The following is a 22,453-nucleotide window of genomic DNA, read 5'->3' on the forward strand; positions in this document are numbered from 1 at the left end:
GTCCATCAGAAAATTAAGATAACTGGTGTTGAGCTGATATATAAAAATTTAAGAGAATTTAGTGTTTTTAAACATGAGTTTGATATTACAATGAAGGAGTAATAAATGTTAATCAATAAACAGTGACCGATGAGGAAGCAAGCAAACCACGGATCGAGTGGTCCACGTGAAAAAAGTTGCTACTGAGGTCCAGAAGACTGGTGTTGTGATCATTGACTTTTTAGTGTTGGGTGATATATGGCACATTTTTGAACGACTCCCACTATTGAAATTATTTAAGTTGGACTGTGTATTGATTTATTCATGAAGTGGCCATTTCTTTTGTGCTTGCCATCAGATATATTTGTTTCTTAGGCTGTAGTATATGCAGAATACCAAAAGGTATGACAAAATAGCTAGGATTTATAACCCTGATATAACAGAAGAGCTTGTTTGTACAGCAGGGTCTCTCTCCAGACGACTGCATATCGCTAGCATAGTTGCAACAATTGAAAGGCATTGCTTAGCTCTTTCACATAAGATACAGGCCACAAACTGTTCTGTTCTGATGTGTCACCTGCCACCCAGCACACTGCGGCCACTGTTTATGGTACCCTTTAAAAAGCAGTGGGACATTGATTAAAATATCTGCAGCTTCATTCTCTCTTCCAATTTTCAACATTTTAGAACCTATTGGAAGGAAAATGATGCTGGGATTCAGAAAGGAATACTCCGTTTGGAGTACTTGTTAATATTTTAGGATTCACATTGTGCTTTACAGTTTATATATTTTTCTCCTTACTTCTCCATTAAAGAAAAGAAGGTATTGGGTTATTGGATTTTTTTTATGGGTGCCATAAAAAGATTTAGCCTTATTTCATCTGTTTTTTTTTTTTTTCAAGAATCCATTAAACCAAGCTGCTTTGCTTATATAATAGGAGCAAGAATGGGGGGGGGGGGGGGGGGACCCTTGAAGTTTACATTTCAGAATAAAAAAAATATTGATCCATCTGAAAAGCTGTTGAAGATATTCATCACTATAGATTATTGCCTCCCTTAGAATATTTGCCTTCGCAGAAATTCTATCCATAACATTTTGTAGACCGATAGAACATTTACAGGAGGTTTGAAGAGACACAGACATTTCCTTTGATGTGTTCAGGATAATAAGCATAACCTGGGGCTCTTAGATCTAATCTTTGTGCCCTGAAGCACCCTGAGTAAGAAAGGGAATATGCAAAGAAATGAGGCGAACTTACATATTTAACTAAACTTGAGAGGGAAATGAAGGGCTGAGAATGAAGGACTTGACTTAATGTGAATTTCCATGTAGAGCCCCTGCAAATTGATGGGAATGAGCATTGTGTGTAGGGTGTGAGATGCAAGACAGCAGGAGAAAATAGCTGCAGGCCAAGTGCAGCCAACATTGTCACTCTAGGCATAGAACCCTTAAGGCAGGAAATAGTTTTTCTCAACCCCTCTTACACCCCCTTCCTCCTTATTCCTTAAATATGTTGCATTACTGGCTATCAAGATAAAGCCTTGCATAGCTCCTAGTTCAACTCATCTTGTCTGAGGGGGCAGAGCACATAGGGGCTCTTTTACTAAAGATTAGCTTGTTATCTTTAGCAGGGCCCATAAGAATAAAACGGGCCCTGCTGCAGATGAGCTAATTTTTGGTAAAAGACCCCCATAAACTGTTAACCTTCTCATAGTCATCAGCTTGGGCTTTCAAAAGTTAACATATTTCCCCCCCCCCCCCCCCCCCAATAATGGAGTGATATCAAGTCACTCATTTATGCAGGGCCGTGAGAGACTGGGACGGGCCCGGGGCAAGGCCGCCCCCGAGGTCGCCACCGACGCCCCCCCCCCCCCCGAGGTTGCCGGCACCGCTCCCCCCTCCACCCCCCTGAAGTCATCGCTGCCGCTTTCCCCTCCACCCGCTCCCCTCTCTCCGCCACCAGGCTGGGCCCCCTGCATTGAAATCACAGCACCTCTCACCTCCATGTGAAAGTGCTGCAGGCAGCAGGGCAGCAGATCGCCTCCATTCGGCCCTCCTTCCCTCCTTGTGCCCCGCCCTCTAATGGGCTATAGAAGTCCAGAACTTACCCAGGGGCACTTTAACTAAGCCACATAGGTGCCTACGCGTGCCCAACACGTGTCAATTTTGAGTTACCATTCGGCTACCGCGTGACTCTTGCGATAATTTCATTTTTGACTAGTAAATGCCCGTTTCTGACTCGAATGAAACGGGCGCTAGCAAGGTTTTCCTCAGAGTGTGTATGTTTGAGTGTGTGTGAGAGTGACTGTGTGAGAGGGAGAGAGTGAATGTGTGAGTGGGTGTGTGTGTGTGAGAGAGAGTGTGTGCCAGGGGCCCCCCCTCCCCCCCTCAGAGTTTCAGGGTCAACCCCCCCCTCCCTCAGAGTTTCTGGGTCCCCTCCCTCCAAGTTTCTGGGTCCCCTCCCTCCCTCCCTCAGAGTTTCATGGTCCACCCGCCCTCTCTCAGAGTTTCAGGGTCCACCCCTTCCTCCCTCCCTCACAGTTCAAGGGTCCACCCCTTCCTCCCTCCGTCCGAGTTTCAGGGTCCACGCCTCCTCCCTTCCTCCCTCTGATTTTCAGGGTTCCTCCCTCCCTCTGAGTTTCAGTGTCCATCCAGCAACCCACGCAGTTCCAGGGTCCCCACGCAGTTCCAGGGTCAGCACCCACCCTCCCTCCCTACCACAGTGCTTATGCCGTCCACCAGCAAAGTCCTGGCCTGAACCACAGCTAGCAGCAGCTCCCTCAAACTGTGTAACTCACACACATTGAGAGGCAACGGGGCACTGAGCAGGATAAATTTCTCCTTCCGGTCTTCTGTCCGCATATGCAAGTGTTTGGTATATCCGTGCCGACACACCGCCTTTCTTGTTTGCCGATTTGTTCGCGCTGTGCCTCCTCTCTCGGCCGCTAAAAACAAATGTGTACCGCTGCAACGCTTGACACAGAGAGGGTAGGCGGTGCGCAGGGGCGCTTACAACTATCTCGTTGGTTGGTTGCCTTTCCTCTCACTGTTCTGCCCTCAACGTCATCACATTTTGACGTGAGGGCGGAACAGAGAGAGATGGTTACAGAGCGACGAACCTTACGATCCTTACGAACCCTTCACCAGTGAAGTCACGGAGTCAGCTTCAGAACGTTGAAGGTGCTTTTTATTATAGTAGAGATATTGCATCTGATACATGTGCCAGAAAATATTTTTATTTTCTGGCACGTGGGCGGTAATCGGACGGTAATCGACATTTTACGCACATAGACCATTACTGCCCAGTTACCGCAGGAAACCTTACCACTAGGTCAATGGCTGGCAAGATCTCAGAACCAAAATGAGCGCGGGGCAATTTTCATTTTGCCGCATGTCCATTTTTGGCAAAAATATAAAAGGACATTTTTTTATAGGTGCGCTGAAAAATGATTCTGCGTGCACCCAAAACACACGTCTACTCTACCGCATGCTATTTTTCAACGCACCTTAGCAAAAGGGCCCCCCACTATCTTGAGCATCTCTTTTAGAAGCTCTTTTCCTAAAGTGTGTTAGGCCGTTATTACACAGTTTAGTGCACAGTATCAAGCATTAAGAGCCAAAGCAAAAATGCAGTAACCACTTTTGAAGCATTTTTTTGCTAATTCTGCATGCATTTTTTGCTAAGGTGTATAACCAGGTGGAGAATGGGTGGAGTCTAATCATAGAGAGGTCTTAGCAGTTAATGTGCTGCCCTTACCGCATGCTGAGCAGTGCGCAGTTAGCGCAGGACCACTTACCACCTCCTAAATAGGAGGCGCTAAATGATTCTGCATTAATTGTAACCTCAGAACTGCACATTAAGAGCCCCTTTTACCAAGCCATGGTAAAAGGGGATGTGAAGTGGTGTTGGAGTGTGGGTTTGCCGTGCGCCAAAGCCCCCATTTACTACAGCAGGTAAAAGGTTATTTTCAGCCAAAAAAAAAAGAAATAGCCCTGCGCTAATCACAGGAATTAGCATGTGGTCGTTTCTGAGAGGAGCCCTTTCTGCCCCCTATTTAGGTGATGGTAAGGGCTCCTGCACTAACCCAGCAGTAACTGGGCAGTATGTGGCGCTGCCTGATTACCACTGGGTAAGCCCAGAGCTACAAAAATAATAAATATTTTTGTTGTGCCAGAAATGGTGCATGCTGGGGTGGGAACTACCGCCGAGCTCCTGCTGCAGCCTGGCGGTACTCACGATTTGGAACACAACGCCATGGTAGCTGTACTGCGGCGTTGTAAGAGGGTCCCTAAGAGAACTGTCAATGCAGGACCTCTATTGAAAAATAGAGGGATTGCTCCAATAGATGCCACATTAAAATTGCAGCTACTAAAGGGCCCCTTAATCTCTCATGAAACAAGCCTGGTCTGCCAGTCCAGTATATATTAGGAAAATAAGTCACTTCAAGATCAGCTACTAGTTCGGAGCACCAAGTGCTAAAACACTGTAAGCGGAAGCAGGTAGCTTAGGGGAAACCTGTGATGTCTCTGTACCTTTAATTGGGTTTGCCAGGGGCTCTCCTCCATTCCCATTATTCTGATACACAAGATCTGCAGATCCCAAGCAGTTAAGCACTGCAGATTTTCAATTACAGCTAAACAAGAACACTAAAAGAAATCACACTTTCAAGATCAGTTTCAAAACTGCTAATACACCTATTTTCTTTAAAAGACACTATAAATTCTCCTACAGAAACATGATGTTAGAACAACCATAAAGAATGTTTCCACACATGCAGTCTCATTTCTGCAGAGGTAGGAAGACTTGCCCAAGGCCCATACACAATAAGAAAGAAAAAAAAAGAAACTGTCTCTCAGGATTATGTGGCAGTGGGGGACCTACACAACGCTGCATTCAAAGCATGTGCGACTGTTCCTGGCCTCTTAACTATTTCACCTCTCTAATATTTTACCTGTAGTCCCTACTGAATGATTGTCAAAATAAACAGAAAAGATTCCCACTTAGCAACTTGGAAGGGTTTCCTTCTGCCTTTGTTGCTGTGGTCAGAGTTCTGTAAAGGTAAATTAATTTAAAAGTATATGTCCAGGAAACTACAGTCACACAGTAAAAATGAGACCATACCCTTGAATAATTACATCTTCTCTGTCCTCCCCACTTCACATTTTTTCACTGTACCAGGAAGAGAACGGGTTTTGCTTCTATAGCACCCACTTGGCTGTTTCTTTTTTCCCTTCTCTTGTCATTAAAGAGGAAAAGCAGATTGCAGTTCCAGGCCTCCTCCTGCTGGTAATTGTTGGTGATGTGTGAAGGAGAAAGAACACAATTTTCTTAGGTAGTTTGGTTTCACGGTAAGTGAGACTGGCAGGAAACTTAATTTGACTATTGAACTGTGCAAGTATATCACTAGGGCCTGAAGGCAAGAGATTTCAGCAACACCCTGTTGACTTGTGAAGGAAAGCCTTATGGGATCTTGAGGCTCCTGCCCATCTCATTTTTGGTTCAGTGCACGATATCATAAAATGCAGTTTCTCCAGGACAAATACAGGTATTGGACCTCTTAGAATAAGATATTTCTTGGTTTGGATTGTTATAGTCAAAGACATGTTTACATGTTACATTTACAGGTTAATCAAATGTGAAAAACAGCACTTTTATGCTTCATGCATATCCTCTTTCACTAACTTTCTGTTGCTATTAACAGAAACCAAGGTTGTTTTTCTTCTTGGTGAGAGAAGATGGGTTGATGCAATTATGTCTGGTTACTATACCAAGAAGAAGCCTGTATAATTTTTCTGCACAGAATGGAGAAAAAAAAAACATGCAGTAAAAGACAGAAAAGGATAAGGCAGGTCAGTTCCAGAGAGAAATTGCAAAGCTAATAAGGGAGAGGACAGATCAGCCTTTAACACCAATGGCCCAGCATCAGTGACTCCTGCTGCTATGGAATATGGTGAAATGCACGCTCCCTGTCAGCCCAGCTTGCGCCAGAAAATGAAAGAGCAGGTATACTGTGACGGAAAAAAAAAATATCTAATTAAAAGAGGCAAACATATGGTCTGGGAGAATGTTATTGCAAATTACCCAAGAAGCAGCCAGAAGTGGGAGTGGAACATGAGAAGCAGGAAAACAAACTTGAAGCACCGAAAAGTGAAAAGCAGGAGGCTGCTTTCAAGTTCAGACAAATAACTCCTGTGTAGTATTGGAGGAATATGAAAAATGGCAGCATTGTAGCCTTGAATTTCCGCCTCAAGCAGGACCCATTGTGCACCTGTGCTGTCTGCCTTTCCTTGTTAGAAAAACCTGACTGATCTCTCTGACCATCTGGTTCCTTCTGGCTAGCTGGCCTATAAAATCTGAACTATTGGCTCTTACAGCAAATTATCTGCAGAGCCTTGTGTGCTGAAAATGTCAGGCTCTCTGTTCAGTCATTTGCCAAATGGTACACTAAGGAAGGCAGACTGCATGGGAAATTCAAAGTCTTACTTGGAAAATAAAGATGAGAGCATTTAAATTATCTGAATGGCTGGAGCTTCTTAATACCACTGGCTTATCTTGAATTTATGGAAGACAAGTAGCAAAATGTTGATAAAATATAACAGCTTCTATTGTACTGAAGTTCCCCATAAATGAGCACATGCACCTGGTGGAAGAATACTTCAAATGCACCATAATAACCCTGTTATGGCAAAGAACCAGGGGCTTCTGGATCTCTCAGGTTTATTTAATGTAACTATTATATTATATATCAAATATCAAGTTCACCATGCGTAATACGCAATAAAAAGCCACTTTATTAATGCATACATAAAAATTACTAAAATCCCGTATTATAATCAGAATCCCAAACGTACTGTCATATATCCTACTTATATAGCAAAACCAGTAGCCATGTTGAAAGCATTTGTTCTTTGTGGAGGATTCACACTGATTTAGTGACCGTGAGTAGATTCTTAAGAATAATGTGTTAGATTTATTATAAGGTAAATTGTATTATGGGATGAATAAATGGAAATGTATATTTGCATTTGTGCTGCTGATATTTGCAGTAAGCCCCTAGGGCTCTAACCACTATTGTTGAGAATGTTTTAATCACATTTATCCAAATGATATGGTTAATATGGATTAACAGAAGGATGATTTCTAGTCTGTGAAGATCTGGACAAGTGCCATATTAGAGCAATTCCATTTAAGGGAAGTTCTCTGTTGAATTACGTTTGTGATAGAGATTGATCAAGGATTGAAGACAATATTTTCAGTGAATTTACAAGGCAATTTAAAGAAGGAAAGTTTGGACTATTGAGAGAAAAGACTGGTTTTGATATATAAGTAGAATATCTGACAGTACATTTGAGATTCTGATTGTATTATAGGATTTTAGTAATTTTTAAGTGTGCATTAATAAAGTGGCTTTTTATTGCGTATTACACATGGTGAACTTGATATTTGATATATGCTTAATATGATAATTACATTATTTTCATTTCATAGTAACTATATTGAGGGGCATAATCGAACGGGGGCACCATCTCTAAGGGCGCCCATCTCTAAGGACGGTCCTGGGGTGTAAAGGGGCGTCCCGACCGTATTATCGAAACAAGATGGGCATCCATCTTTTGTTTCGATAATACGGTCGGGTACGCCAAAATCTCAACATTTGGGTCGACCTTAGAGATGGCCGACCTTGGTTTTCGCTGATAATGGAATCCAAAGATGTCCATCTCAAAAACAGCCAAATTCAAGCCATTTGGTCGTGGGAGGAGCCAGCATTTGTAGTGCACTGGTCCCCCTCACATGCCAGGACACCAACAGGGCACCCTAGAGTGCACTGCAGTGGACATCACAAATTGCTCCCAGGTGCATAGCTCCCTTACCTTGGGTGCTGAGCCCCCCAACCCCCCCTCCAGGTCCGCCTGCCTGAAGTACACTGCACCCACTACAACTGCTCCAGGGACCTGTATACTGCTGTGATAGACCTGAGTATGGCATTTCAGGCTGGCATAGAGGCTGGCAAAAAATATTTTTAACCTGTTTTTTATGGTGGGAGGGGGTTAGTGGTTAGTGACCACTGGGGGAGTAAGGGGAGGTCATCCCCGATTCCCTCTGGTGGTCATCTGCTCAGTTCGGTCATCTTTTCACGGCTTGGTCATGAAAAAAAATGGACCAAGTAAAGTCGGCCAAGTGCTCATCAGGGGCACCCTTCTTTTTTCCATTATCGGCCGAGGACGCCCATCTCCTAATCACGCCCCAGTCCCACCCCAGTCCCACCTTCGTTACCCTGCCGACACCCCCCCCCCCCCCCATGAACTTTGGTCATCCCCGCGATGGAAAGCCATCGAGGGTGTCAAAAAATCTGCTTTCAATTATGCCGATTTGGGCGGCCTTGCGAGAAGGGCACCCATCTCCCGATTTGTGTTGAGAGATGGGCGCCCTTCTCTTTCGAAAATGAGCGTGATTGACATTGTTTTGTACCCAACAAAATTGTGTTAGGTTTATTTAATGGAGAACACTTTGGTACGTTACCACTTTTACACTGTGGTATAATCAGATGTGCTGGTAGTGAATGCCTCTGTGTAGTGCCCTCATAGATACCCAGGCAAGTAGGAGTACTTAAACAGCAGTCCTAGCTTTCCCCAGTTAGCTACGTGGATATGACATTGAAAATCAGCAGTACCCACATAACCTCTGGGTTCCTTCACATGCCGGTGCCTGGAGATCCAGGTCTAGTTTAGCTGCTGGCTGAAATTTGACCCAGCATAAATTTGCTGCCATGCATCATAGGAACGGCCATATTATAAATGAATATGTTCAATAAGTAGATGACATCCCTGGGTGGTTTAATATATGTTATAAGATGTATATGAATAAGATATTATTATTATTATTATTATTTGTTACATTTGTATCCCACATTTTCCCACATATTTGCAGGCTCAATGTGGCTTACATAATACCATGAAGGCATTCGCCAAATCCGGTATGGGACAGGTACAAAATGTTGTATTGGGATAGGGAAGATAAGATTCAATCAAGTTGGGTTGAGGTAAAAGATATGATTTTGCATCTTATGCATGTATGTGACACTACTTACAGGTATAAGTTGCAGCTTTCTAAACCTTTCGATACTATATTGGCTAATTACCCATTATGGTTGACGGGAACTTATCCTTTGCCTTCTTGAATTCTATCATTACCATTGTAAACACGTTAGACAGTTTTTCTCGTACACTGTTTTCCTGACTGCAGATGTCTGAGATCAATCATACTTCATCTTTCATGTTGTCAGAGGTAACTCCCCTTCCTCTACATTTGACTGACTTGCTGTTGTTCGGTAAGCAGAAGAGATGCAAACATTGCAAACATATTACTAGCCCTGGCTTAATATCCTTACCACACAAAAACCTGAATATAACGTTCAGGGCTCATTTACCTGCAGCTGCTCCAATGTGCTCAACCTAATTATGTGTGTTAAAATCACCCTCTGCAGTTTTTGTACTTGTGGAGCAGCACAGCTATCCAGAATAGAGAGGAATGTGTATCAGCGTAGTCTCAGAAACATCAGTGGGCAGCAATTCCTTGACGTAAGATATCAGATGGAAGAACTGAGGGTGGCAATCCTGGTACAAAACTTCAGAACAGTAAGATAGGACATTTGAAACTCAGGCAGATATTCAGTTTGCTGAATGTAGATTTAAACAGAGCCAAAAAGCTTGGGTTTCATTGCTTAACTTGTCCATCTATAAACTCTTTGGTAGACAGTCTAGATAACACCTTATATTTTAAAAAAAAAAAGTATTTTTGAATCTTACAGCTCTAGATTCCGAAGACTTGCAACTATTTAGCAGCTTTTTAACCTGGATATTTTCCATTTTCATTAATCCTTTAAATAATTAAATGCAGTAGACAATGAGAGATAATTTCAATATCGGATGCTAAAAGTTAGGCTGCAAAAAACTGGGCGCTGAGCTGGTATTCTATAAAGGCAGAGTTGCGTACCAATTCCATTGGAGAATACTGGTTTAAGTCAGCAGCTAAGCAATAAACTTTAGGTGCGACCATGTCTATTGCTGGCGTAAATGCAGCAATTGAGTGCATAAATGCAACTGTTCCACAAAGTGATTGCAAAGTCTAGGGGACACTCAATGACGTTACATGGAAATAATTTTTAAATAAATAGGAGAAAATATTTTTTTCACTCAATGAATAGTTAATCTCTGGAACTCATTGCTGGAGGATTTGGTAACAATGGTTAGCGTATCTGGGTTTAAAAAAAGGTTTAGACAAGTTCCTGGAGGAAAAGTCCATAGTCTGCTATTAAGACAGTCATGAGGAAGCCACTGCTTGCCCTGCGATTGGTAACATGGAATGTTGCTACTATTTGGGTTTCTACCAGGTACTTGTGACCTGGATTGGCCACTGCTGGAAACAGGATACTGGGCTAGATCGACCATTGGGCTGACCCAGTGTGGCTATTCTTATTTATTTATTTGTTGCATTTGTATCCCACATGTTCCCACCTATTTGCAGGCTCAATGTGGCTTACATTGATTCGTCATGGTGATCGCCATTTCAGAGTGAAAGATACAAGTGGTATTACATGAAGAACATCAGTTATATGGTAGAATTAAGCAAATGGGTATAAAGAGATCAAATTTGGAATAATAGATACAGTGGTAATGCATTACAGTTCATATAATACATTGAAGTTCAAAAAATGGGTCGATGTGGTATGCCTTGTTGAAAAGGTAAGTCTTCAGTAATTTCTGAAAGTTGGTTAAGTCGCCCATTTCTTCATGTCAAGTGGTAATGCATTCCATAGCTGCATATTTATGTAGGAAAAGCTAGATGCATGTGTTAATTTGTATTTTAGTCCTTTGCAGCTGGGGAAGTGTAGATTCAGGAATGTGCGTGCTGATCTTTTAGTGTTCCTGGGTGGCAGGTCTATGAGGTCTGACATGTAGACCGGGGCATCTCCGTAAATAATTTTATGAACCAGGGTGCAGACCTTGAACGTAATACGTTCTTTAACTGGAAGCCAGTGTAGTTTCTCTCTTAAGGGTTTGGCACTTTCGTATTTTGTTTTACCAAATATGAGTCTGGCTGCAGTAGTTTGGGCTGTTTGAAGCTTGTTGATGATTAGTTCTTTGCAACCAGCTTAGAGTGCATTGCAGTAGTCTAGGTGACGTGGATGGGCATAATCGAATGTCGCCAGCGAAATAGATCGCCGGCTATCTATTTTGGTGGCGGCGCAACAGCTAGCCGGAACCGTATTATCGAAAAAGATGGCCGGCCATCTTTTTTTTTTATAATACGGTTTAGCCCGGCCAAATGCCAGAGTTCGCTGGGTTTGAGATGGCCGGTTTTGTTTTTCAGCGATAATGGAAAAAAATGCCGGCGATCTCAACCCCGGCAAAATCCAAGGCATTTGGTCATGGGAGGAGCCAGCATTTGTAGTGCACTGGTCCCCCTCACACGCCAGGACACCAACCAGGCACCCTAGGGGGCACTTCTAAACATTTTTTTAAAAATACACAAATAGCTCCCAGGTGCATAGCTCCCTTACCTTGAGTGCTAGCCCCCCAAATCCCCCCAAACCCACTCCCCACAACTCTACACCATTACCATAGCCCTTATGGGTGAAGGGGGGCACCAAGATGTGGGTAGAGTGGGTTTTGGGGGGGTTTGGAGGGATCAACAATTAGCACCACAAGTGTAACAGGTGTGGGGGGGATGGGCCTGGGTCCACCTGCCTGAAGGGCACTGCACCCATTAAAAACTGCTCCAGGGACTTGCATACTGCTGTCAGGGAGCTGGGTATGACATTTGAGACTGGCATACAGTCTGGCAAAAAAGGTTTTTATTTTTATTTTTTTAGTTTGGGAGGGGGTTGGTGACCACTGGGGGAGTATGGGGAGGTCATCCCCCATTCCTTCCGGTGGTCATCTGGTGAGTTGGGGCACCTTTTTGAAGCTTGGTTGTGAAAATAAAAGGACCAAGTAAACCCGGTGAAATACTGATGAACGCCGTTTTTTTTCCATTATCCGCAAAAGCCGGCCATCTGGTAGCCATGCCCATGCCCGCCCATGTCCCACCTTCGCTACGTCGCTGACATGCCCCCTTGAACTTTCATCGGCTCAGCGATGGGAAAGCGGCGATGTCAAAAAAGCAGCTTTTGATTATACCGATTTTGCCGCTTTTGAGAGATCGCCGGCCATCTCCCGATTTATGTCGGAAGATCGCCGGCGATCACTTTCGAAAATAAGCCTGTTAGTACCATTGATTGTACCAGACTACGAAATATTTTCCTTGGGAAGAAAGGTTTTACTCTTTTGAGTTTCCACATTGAATGAAACATTTTCTTTGTTGTATTCTTCACACGGCTTTCAAGTGTAAGATTTCGGTCAATTGTGACTCCAAGAATTGTAAGGCTGTCTGATATGGGGAGGGTAAGATTTGGTGTGATTATAGTGTTGAATTTACTCGTGTTGTGTTGTGTTGTGATGAGAGGATAAGACATTGTATTTTTTCTGCATTAAGTTTTAATTGAAAAGCATCTGCCCAAGAGTTCATGATTTGGAAGCTGTAGTTGATTTCATTAGTGATTTATTTTAGATCATGTTTGAACGGGATATAGATTGTGACATCATCTGCGTAAATGTATGGGTTGAGGCCATGGTTGGATAGCGATTTGGCCAGAGGTGTCATCATTAGGCTGAAGAGGGTCGGTGAAAGTGGTGATCCTTGGGGAACTCCACATACTGGTTTCCATGGAGCTGATGTATTCGAATTAGATGTAACTTGGTAAGATGTTCTTATGTTCTTAGAATGACCCTGATACCCCCAATCCCTTCCATTTTAACGCCCCCTTTGCAGTTGTGCGTGAGCGAAGTTAAGTTCTCATTTTACAGAATATAGGTGTAAGTCAGTTATCTGCACAACTGCTAATTAGTGACAATAAGTGCTTATTAAGGTCAATTATTGGTGCTTATCTCCAATTAAGTGCCAATTTCTGCACATAACTATTTTATAACTGGGTGTGCAATTCCACACCAACCTTTATATGACACCTATAGAATTTGAGGGTGAATGTGCAAACTGCATGGAAATTCTCTGGGGGGCTAATATTCAGACTGCGGGAGGGAGCCCGACTAACTCCTGGGGTTGGCGTTCAGCCCTGATATTCAATGCCAGAATTTATGCCCAAAATGTTTTTCGTTTTTTAAAAAATATGCAGTGCTCAGTATGTGTTGCGCAGTTGAAAATAAAAAATATTTTTCAGACACACGTATCGGATGCGCGCCAAAAAATGAAATTACCGCAACAGCCACGCAGTAGCTGGGCGGTAACTCCATTTTGGCGCATGTTGGGCGCATGTAGACACTTACGCAGCTTAGTAAAAGGACCCCTGAAAGAGCAGGTGTCCTCATGAACAACATGTTTGTTTTTTAAAAACATACTACTATGTGTTTGATTGCTGTTATACTTATTCACACATATACGGTATCTTCAGACCATCAGAGGCGGTACTCCGTTAGCTGGTGGTACACCATTAGTACTTCACATATGGTGAATATTTCCCACCTTTTCTCGTCATCGGTCTTTGGTATAAAATACCTATGTGTATTATGCTATATTTTCTTTATGTACTTGATTTTCTTTCAGTTTCTTCTACCGTTTTACTACTAAGACAAAATTATCATCTTTACTTAGCTTTTGAATGATCTTGTTGTCTGTCAGACTAAATATTGGGGCTGCATACCGACACGTGTTTCGCTAGATAAGACTTTTTCTAGGTATGCCCCTATGGAAAAAGATTACATCAATCAAACGTCAGACAACAATATAACTATCACATCCTTCATATATTTCAGTTACGTGGTCTGTTACCTTTCTGTCTCAAAGAAGAATATCAAATGTTCAGACCCATTCAGCCAAGATGGCTGCGGCGTCTATCTCACAGTTTTTTTAAGGCCGTGGTCACATGACTCCACCAACCGATAGCAGGACTTGTCAAATCAGAGACATCCATTCGATTTCTCTATTGAGGCCACTGGGTTCAACAGAATTGAGTTTGAAAATCCAATTTTTTTTCCTTATAATTAAGGAACTGCTCTAAATTATGTGAAGTACTAATGGTGTACCACCAGCTAACGGGGTACCGCCTCTGATGGTCTGAAGATATCGTATGTGTGTGAATAACTATAACAGTAATCAAACACATAGTAGTAAATTATATATAACATTCTGATTACTGAATATATTAATAAAGTGGACACTTTTTGAATGTTTTCTAAAAACAGCCATATTGTCAGATATATAAAGTACCCTTCATGCTCCGCTGTGATATTAAAAGTGTTCCGCTCTTCGTGTGACCTGCAGAAGTATTTAATGCAGTCTGAGTCGCCATATATAATAACATGTGATTTTATATTACACCCCACCAAATGGTGAGCCTGTGTTGACATGAAAGCATAATGCTGACATTGAATCCTAGGTGCTCCTCTTAAAATGAGCTGGCACTGCCTTAATAGTCACACAAACATGAAAAATCCCGCCTAAAATCTGTGATTAAAAGTGCTCTAGAAAAAAGAAAAACCACAGAGATGGTGGGAGATATATAAAGAACAGCGCTATGATGACCATACTACTAAAAATTGGGAAAATAAAGCCAACATACCTTCAACACAATGCAAATACCTCGGTCCAGTGTGTCAAGAGTGTTATCTAAAAAAAACTGTGAGAACTAGTGAAATGGAGTATGCTCCTTAGCTGCTATTAAAAATAGTCTAGTAACACATCAAAATGATGTGGCTAATGTGGTGATGCTGTAATATGGAAGAGGGTGATTACCATAAGGATTTTTCATATTGTGTAAAACACACAAATATGCAAATATCCTCTTGGATACATAGAGGGGCATAATTGAACAAAAACGTCTAGCTCCATGGGCGTTTATCTCCGAGAACGGGTCCGTGAAGGGGCGGACCGAACCGTATTTTCGAAAAAAATAGACGTCCATGTTTTATTCGACAATTTGTGAGCTGGGCGTTTTTGTTTTTCAGTGATAATGGAAAATGAAAGCGCCCAGCTCAAAAACGAATAAATCCAAGGCATTTGTTCGTGGGAGGGGCCAGGATTCGTAGTGCACTGGTCCCCCTCACATGCCAGGACACCAACTGGGCACCCTAGGGGGCACTTTTACAAAAACAAAAAAAAAGGTAAAAGAGCTCCCAAGTGCATAGCACCCTTCCCTTGGGTGTTGAGCCCCCCAAATCCCCCTCAAAACCCACCATCCACAAGTCTACACCATTACTATAGCCCTAAGGGGTGAAGGGGAGCACCTACATGTGGGTACAGTGGGTTTGGGGGGCGGTGTGGAGGGCTCCCATTTACCAGCACAAGTGTAAGGTGGGGGGGGGATGGGCCTGGGTCTACCTGCCTGATGTCCACTGCACCCCCTAATAACTGCTCCAGTGACCTGCATACTGCTGCCAGGGAGGTGGGTATGACATTTGAGGGTGAACATAAAAAGTTGTGAAACGGCATATTTTTGTGGTGGGAGGGGGGTTTGTGACCACTGGGGGAGTCAGGGGAGGTCATCCCCGACTCCCTCCAGTGGTCATCTGGTCATTTAGGGCACTTTTTGGGGCCCTATTCGTGGAAAAACAGGGTCCAGGAAAAGTGCCCTAAATTCTCGCTAAAAACGCATATTTTTTTCCATTATCGGCGAAAGGCGCCTATCTCTGATCGGCCGATAACCACGCCCCAGTTCTGCCTTCACCACGCCTTTGACACGCCCCCATCAAGTTTGTCCGCATCCGCGACGGTGCAGTTGAAAACGTCCAAATTCGGCTTTCGATTATACCGCTTTATTCATTTTTGTGAGATAAACGTCTATCTCCCGATTTGGGTCGCAATATAGGCGTTTTTCTTTTTCAATTATAAGCTGGATAGACACCTGCCAATAAACATATAACAACAACGAGAAACTCAGTGGTTTGCTGTTCTAAGCATCCAGGTGATGTTTTCAGAGTGTTGGGGGTATTTTTGGAGTTGTGGCATTTTTTACTAGGAGGGCAGGGGGTCTGTGTAGCATCTGTTCTATCTGTGCCCCTTTACAATGGCCCCCAGGAGCATCGGGCAATGTGTTAGCCTGATACTGGCATTATTTTTCTTAGAATAATGCAACATGGGACATTGAATATAAGTATTGTTCTTTGATTTGCATAATAAAGAGGTGTTTTTAATGTATTTGCATACTTTTCACCTCGCTATTATGTAGCATGCCTTAATGCAGGGTAACCTAGCATGCATTAAGGCACCCAAAATGGTAAAAATTGGGTATTATCCACTTAACACAGGTTAATTACTGCCTCTCTGAAATAGGTAACTTATCTGTTTAAATGTTGGACCATATGTTCAATGTCTGACTTAAATAAATAGTACAGATTCAAAGCAGGAAAGTCATGCATTAATCTTTATGCAGAGGCTGCCCCAGTAAATATCTACCTCAGTATTTCTATACAGGCTAAGATCTTCCATTACTATATTGTGCTACCTTATACCTTAACCAAAATGTGTAGCTGAGCTCGGCTGAAATTCTAAGTGAACATGCAAATTAGTTACAGACTAACAATCCTATTCTCTGAGTATTCCAATACTGACAATAAAGGCCGTTCCCATTAAATACATATTTATCACTATTAACTTTTCATGGAAAGAACAGTACACAGTGAGCAGGTATTTTAATTATGAGCCTAATTATTTCTGAGCAGGTCTCAGCTGCAGTGCTCTTTTCACAGTCTGGAAGTCTTTGTGATGGGTTTGCCAGAAGGAAGGAGAGATTTTTCTTGTTTGTATTTACCTAGAAATGTCACCTGACAGTCTAGCTTCATGTGCACGTGAAAGGACTGTAATGGTAACGAGCATCAGAAGGACTGCTTGACTGATAGGATAGAAGTTCAAAACGGGACTCAGAAAGGAAGGTGACCTGGAGGGGCATAATCGAATGGGGCCGGCCATCTATAAGGGCGGCCATCTCTAATGATGGCCCCGTTAATTGGCGTACCGGACTGTATTATCGAAACAAGATGGCTGGCCATCTTTCGTTTCGATAATACGGTCGGGGCCGGCCAAATCTCAACATTTGGGCCGCCCTTAGAGATCGCTGGCATTAGAGACGGCCGCCATTGGTTTTCGCCGATAATGGAAACTGAGGACGGCCATCTCAAACCTGGCCAAATCCAAGGCATTTGGTCATGGAGGAGCCAGCACTTGTAATGCACTGGTCCCCCTCACATGCCAGGACACCAACCGGGCACCGCAGTGGACTTCACGAAATGATCCCAGGTGCATAGCTCCCTTACCTTTGGTGCTGAGCCCCCCAACCCCCCCCAAAACCCACTCCCCACAACTGTACAACACTACCATAGCCCTTACAGATGAAGGGGGGCACCTAGATGTGGGTACAGTGGGTTTCGGGTGGGTTTTGGAGGGCTCCCATTTACCACCACAAGTGTAACAGGTAGCGGGGGAATGGGCCTGGGTCCGCCTGCCTGAAATGCACTGCAGTACCCAGTAAAAACTGCTCCAGGGACCTGCATAGTGCTGTGATGGAGCTGGGTATGACATTTGAGACTGGCATAGAGGCTGGCAAAAACATGTTTTTTTAATTATTTTTTTGTGTGGGAGGGGGTTGGTGACCACTGGGGGAGTAAGGGGAGGTGATCCCCGATTCCCTCCGGTGGTCATCTGGTCAGTTTGGGCACCTTTTCAAGGCTTGGTCATGAACAAAAAGGGACCAAGTAAAGCCGGCCAAATGCTCGTCAGGGCCGGCCTTCTTTTTTCCATTATCGGCCGAGGACGGCCATCTGTTAACCATGCCTCGTCCTGCCTTCGTTACACTGCCAACACACCCCCTGTGAACTTTGGCTGGCCCTGCGATGGAAAGCAGTTGAAGTCGGCCAAAATTGGCTTTTGATTATACCAGTTTGGCCGGCTTTAGGAGAAGGCCAGCCATCTCCCGATTTGTGTCGGAAGATGGGCGCCCTTCTCCTTCAAAAATAAGCAGGTTAGACGCATAGGCGGGTCAGATGCACAAATGGGCAGCAGCCCGGAATGGCTAGAAAATGGGGTTCTGGGAGGGAAGAGGGCAGGGGAACTGAGAAGGGCTTGTAGGTAGGTCTAGGCAGGTAGAGCAGGGGTAGGAAAAAGGGAGGTAGTAAAGGGTAGAGAGATAGAGGGGTGGATGCAGGTAACAAGAGGGGGAAGTCCAAGAAGCAGGAAAAAGGGGGTGGCCACTGGAGGCAGTAAGAGGAGCATTTGAAAGGGTGCAATTGCAATTTTTTGCCTGTAACAAGCAGTGGGTCGTAGCCTAATTGAGCACACAGCAGTATGTCTCAGACCAAATCAAGCTTCAACAGTGGTCAAATGTGAAGCTGTTTTGTCACATGCTAGAGCTGGCATAGATGATGTCAAAGACAAGGGGGAAGGGGTCAGTGCCAGAGCAACAAAAGATTGATGGTGCCCACCTCAGATTTGGATGGAATGGGAAGACTGAAGGCATCAAGAAAGAGAGTCAATGGTTAAGAAGGGGAATGTGCTTTTACGGTAACCCGTGATCAAAGAAGTGATGGCAGTGCCTCGGTATTTCTATGGTATATTTCCTAGGCAGAGCAGAAACTGTGCTCTGTGAGTAAGGTAGTAGTTGGAGCTGTGTGACTCAAAAGGCTAGACACCCTGACCTAAAAATGCTCTAGAGAGCAGATTGATTCATGTATTTTGATATTGTAAGATGCATGCATGAATGTAATTGCACGATAGTGTAAATGTCTTTACATATGTAAATAGTAGAATGCTGCAGCCATAATAAATTCCACTCTTCTTCTCAGATAATTTGTCAAGTGTTGATATATATAATGTATTGTGTGGGATGAAAGGAGAGTGCCAAAGTGTCACCTTCCCTGTTTGAGTAGACATTTTCAAGTCTGAAGAAGTTGGCATATACTAAACTAGAAGTATCTTGGAAATACTGACTACCCTTATATGGTTTTTGTTTTTGTTTGTTTGTTTTGCTTCTAGGGTGGATTAAGTACTGGTTAAAAAATAGAAACAGAGAGTAGGGTTCAAAGATCAGTATTCTCATTCATTGGAGAAGGGTAGATAGTGGAGTTCTCCAGGGGTATGTGCTAGGACCACTACTGTTTACTATATTTATAAATGATCTAGAGATGGGAATAACTAGTTAGGTAATTAAATTTGCTGACGACACAAAGTTGTTCAAAGTTGTTAAATCACAAGAGGATTGTGAAAAATTACAAGAGGACCTTACCAGACTGGGAGACTGGGCATCCAAATGGCAGATGGTGTTTAATGTGAGCAAGTGCAAAGTGATGCATGTGGGAAAGAGGAACCCAAATTATAGCTACAAAATGCAAGGTTCCACGTTAGGAGTCACCACCCAGGAAAAGGATCTAGGTGTCATAGTTGATGATACTTTGAAACTCTCTACTCAGTGTGCCGTGGTGGCTAAGAAAGCACATAGAGTGTTAGGAATTATTAGAAAAGGAATGGAAAACACAAATGAGAATATTATAATGCCTTTGTAACGCTCCATGGTGCAACTGTGCCTCAAATACTGTGTGCAATTCTGGTCACTGCATCTCAAAAAGGTATAGCAGAATTAGAACAGGTACGGAGCAGGGCAATGAAAATGATAAAGGGGATGGGATGACTTCCCTATGAGGAAAGGTTAAAGCAGCTAGGGCTCTTTAGATTGGAAAAGAAACAGCTGAAGGGATATATGATAGAGGTCTATAAAATGGGTAGACATGAATCACTTGTTTACTCTTTTCAAAAATACTAGGACTAATGAAGCTACTAAGTAGTAAATTTAAAACAAACCATAGAAAATATTTCTTCACTCAGGGCTTCTTTTACAAAGCCGCACTACCGATTCTCAGTGTACCAGATGAGAGGAAGCCCATTCAATTCCTATGGGCTTCCTCTCATTTGCCACGTAGGAATTGGTAGCACGGCTTTGTAAAAGACGCCCTCAATGTGTAACTAATCTCTGGAATTTCTTGCCATAGAATGCAGTAAAAGCAGTTACCTTAGCAGGGTTTTAAAAAGATTTGGATACTTTCCTAAAAGAAAAGTCCATAAACCAATACTAAGATGGACTTTGGAAAATCCACTGCATATTTCTAAGATAAGCCCCATATAATCTGTTTTACTCAATTGGGATCTTTCCATGTACTTGTGACCTGGATTGGCCACTGTTGGAAACAGGATACTGGGCTTGATGGACCTTTGGTCTGTCCCAGTATGGCAATGCTTATGTTCTTATGTTCAGTGGTATGCCTAATGTCTAGAGGCAGAGAAATCCATCATTCTGGATTTCCCTAAAATTGGCCTAGTTTTCTTTAAGTGATAGGATTTATTAGTTGGATGGGCTAATCTAATCTCCTGAATTTATCTCAGATTCCTAGTAGGGCAGTATGATGTCATATAATCCCTCAAATAGCCAGGACTCAAACCGTATAATGCTTTAAACACAAAAATCAATAGTTTAAATTCAGTTGATGGCGTCTTATATGTTACTGACACAGTAACATAGAAGATGATAGATAGACTGAAATGGTCCATCTAGTCTACAGTTGTAACTAACACTCTGTGCAGGTACCTGGTATGCTTAATTTAGGGTTACAGTTGCCATTTAATGTAGATTATCCCCCATTCCATCTTAGAAACAAACATAATTTTCCTGCAATTGTATGCAACATTGCCGTTATAGAACAGAGCATAAGTCTGCATTGTGCATGCCTAATTTTACGCATTAGAAGTTACACCATGTCAAAGGCTGGTGTAAATGGTCACACCTAAAGCTAGCAGTTGTGCAGATAGGTGATAGGATTCTAGAACTTATGAGCACAAGTGCAAGACACGCCCCTAATCTGCCCAGGTGCACATCCCCGTTGTAGCAACACACTATGGGGCCCTTTTACTAAGTCATGAAGGCGCTTTCGTGTGTCCAACACGCATAAATTTTGAACTACCACCTAGATACTGAGTGACCTGGGTGGTAATTACAGTTTTTAAATGCATCCACAATGCGTGCTAGAAAATATATTTTATTTTCCGGCGCATGGGTGGTAATCAGCATTGTACGCGTATTGATGACTACCGCCCGGTTAATGTGCGAGACCTTACCACTAACTGAATGGGTGGTGGTAAGGTCTCAGACCCAAAATGGACATATGCCAATTTTAATTTTGCCGCACGTCCATTTTTGCCCCACCCCCCAAAAAAGGCATTTTTTATAGGTGCACTGAAAAATGGATTTGCTTGCATCCAAAACACGTGCCTACACTAGTGCAGGACATTTTTCAGTGCATCTTAGTAAAAGGACCCCTATAGCATTTAAGCGCTAATCCCCTAATTCTATAAAGTTGCCAAAAATTGTGTTGGGTATGTGCCAAATTTGGACGCATAATTTAATTGAATAATGAGATAGTGCTGATAATTTGCTTTTTAACAAGGAATTATTGGCACTAATTAGATTTTAATTGGAACTTAAGTGTGTAAATGTAGGTACAGGATCTGCGCCTATATTTTACATGTGAGTAAAAAAGGGGGGCACAGAAATGAGAGGGTCATGGGAGGAACACGGGCGTTCCTAGCATTTACGTGTGTTTCAGAATAAGAGAGGTAAACGCCTAATTTATGCACGTACATTTGCATCATGTTTCACTTGGTACAAATGGCTGCGCCTAAAGTTAGGAACGAGTCCTGGATATAAACGCTATTCTATAAACCATGCCTAACTTTAAGCGCAGCTTATAGAATAGCATTTTTTTCAGCTCTAAATATAGAATTCACGCCTAAGTTTTTAGAATAGCACCTTTGCCGTTCTGTGCATAACTACAAATTAATGCCAATTAATGCTATGTAAAGGCTATTATTGGTGCTTAAGGCTAATTGGCACTAGCCAGAATTTGGGTGCCACCATTCTAGAATCTGGCCCGCAGTATCTTGCATTCCTTTCAGATTTCAATCACCATGTTTACCTGCACCACCTCCACAAGGTGGGAGAACATCCGCCACCCTTTCCATGAAAAATGTTTTCCTGACATTGCTCCTGAGTTTATCTCTTCACAGCTTCACTTCCTTTGAAAAAGACTCAGGGCTGTTAGCATTTTTACTAAGCCATGATATAGGCATGCTAGCAAGTGCTAAAAATTACTATTTATTTAGATTTTGCTCACACCTTTTTCAGTAGTAACTCAAGGTGAGTTACATTCAGGTACACTGGATATTGCTCTGTCCCAGGAGGGCTCACAATTTAAGTTTGTATCTGAGACAATGAAGGGTTAAGTGATTTGCCCAACATCGCAAGGAGCAGCAGTGGGATTTGAACCAGCCATCTCTGGATTGCAAGACCAGTGCTCTAACCACTAGGCCACTCCTCCACATGC

This window comes from Microcaecilia unicolor, chromosome 4, assembly GCF_901765095.1.
Source record: "Microcaecilia unicolor chromosome 4, aMicUni1.1, whole genome shotgun sequence".
NCBI classification, from domain to species: domain Eukaryota; kingdom Metazoa; phylum Chordata; class Amphibia; order Gymnophiona; family Siphonopidae; genus Microcaecilia; species Microcaecilia unicolor.